This window comes from Pterocles gutturalis, unplaced genomic scaffold (genome assembly GCF_000699245.1).
Source record: "Pterocles gutturalis isolate BGI_N339 unplaced genomic scaffold, ASM69924v1 Scaffold48406, whole genome shotgun sequence".
Classification (NCBI taxonomy): Eukaryota; Metazoa; Chordata; class Aves; order Pterocliformes; family Pteroclidae; genus Pterocles; species Pterocles gutturalis.
This window is the reverse complement of record NW_010099564.1, coordinates 1-1878: the sequence shown is the minus strand read 5'-3', so window position 1 is coordinate 1878 and position 1878 is coordinate 1. Positions and strand designations below refer to the sequence as shown.

Genomic DNA, 1878 nt, shown 5'->3' with positions numbered 1-1878 from the left:
CGTGGGAGGATCTCCGTCACTTTCTCCACAGGTGCTACTTGAATATCCATGCAGGACAGTATCTCCTCCTTCCCTAACTTGAAACCTAATTCAGAATTTCTGTTTCCTGATTTTGATTCATTTTAATGTGTGTACTCCCAAGATCCTAATTGCACAAAATCATTGTATTTATAGGAAGTACATTTTGCTTGTTTCCTCATGCTGCCTCAACCTGGAAGTACAAGAACAAGCTAGTAATAAAATCAAATTAAAATTAAAAAAAAAAAATCTCCTGAAGACTTAACATGTGCAAGCATAGATTTATAGAGAAAATTTCCATTATATTTCACAGATGTGAAAATTCACAAGCAAGCTCTCTCAACTCTTAGCTCTTACTAAGAGTTATAGAATATTCTATCCCATTGTTTCTAATAAATAGCCTACAAAACCAAAAGAGAACAAAACTAATATTACTCACAGCAGAAATGCAAAATTTTGTTCATTATACACTAAACTATAATATCAAATATACATTTAACTAATGAATGAAATAATAAACCAAAGTTTTAATGGCACATTAAAAAAAATCCCTCATTTATTATTCTCTATAGTTTGTTCATGTTTATTATTGTATTAAAATGTCAGTAAGTTTTGTTATTTCATGCAAGGAGGATATTTTTTCTCCCTGTATGCAACAGAACAAACATGATTTTGAAAAGAAAAAAAGAAATATTTAGAACCATGTGTTAACTTTTTTTAGACTACGGGTCTTTCAGGCTTCTTTACACCATTATGCAAGAAAAACTAAGTGTAAAAATGCTGGTGTTTGGTTTAGAATGAAATCAATGTTGAAAACACATACTGGAGAATGCGGGCATCGATCCCGCTACCTCTCGCATGCTAAGCGAGCGCTCTACCATTTGAGCTAATTCCCCACCTAAAAAACAAAATTTGACACTTCAAGATACACACTCTAGACCTATTGAAAGCTACAGTGCAATAACTTTCAGTTACAAATTTATTGTTTCTCGCTGAGTCGTATCCTTCCACTTGCCAATAACTGACTGCAACTCACAGCTAGAATCATGCGATACATCTTGCAGCATGTATACTACCAGAATAATCTTACTCATCTCTTTGCAACACAAGTCTTTATTATTTAGCCATTTTCCTACAAGAAGCTCTCTAAAAGACCAAGTTATTTACAAGGAACTAAAAGTGTTATTGAAAAAAACCCCAACTTTTATTGAACAACTGTTCCAAATTCAACAAGCAACCCATGTTCTTCCCAATTTTCAAGGCAAACACATGAAGAACTTGGTCCAGGAAATGTTTAATGATTGAAAAATATTACATGCCTGAATGAAACAGTTTCATAGTCAAAGCTTATACATATATATATGTGTATATATACACACACATTCTTTTGGAAGGTGTCTGGCTTCTCTGGGGTGACAGAATTCAGTGAAATTAAAACATATTTGTATTTTCATTATTAATTACCTTATTTTTCCTTATTTATTACCTCACCAAATGCACTTCCCTGCAATTAACACATTACTTTTGACAGCTTTAAAACATTGGCTTTTTGAAAAACGAACACACGCAAGCATGACAAACGCTTGCATGACTTGACACAGAGCATAGAACCCAGATCACAGACAGGGAACAGAACGATGTACGGTGATAACCCATCTCTGACGTTCTAATTTTCACCCTTATTTGCGCCTACATGAAGTATTTCCCTCAAAATGCAGACCTAGAGAGAGGTAGCTATCTATTACTGCTACTAGCTCAACTGGTATGCTTGGAAAAAGCTTCTGATCGCACAAGTCCTTCTTCCGACATTTGCCAGAAAGCTGTGAAAAGCCCACCAGTGTAACCAGTGTAACCAACGCG

At 34.8% G+C, this 1878-nt stretch overlaps 1 non-coding gene across 1 annotated transcript; it reads right to left on the bottom strand.

Annotated features, from left to right (window-relative positions):
- Positions 1-841: 841 nt before the first annotated feature.
- On the bottom strand, positions 842-914 carry TRNAA-AGC. Its single transcript has one exon. It is a non-coding gene; the product is annotated as a tRNA-Ala (tRNA).
- Positions 915-1878: the final 964 nt, after the last annotated feature.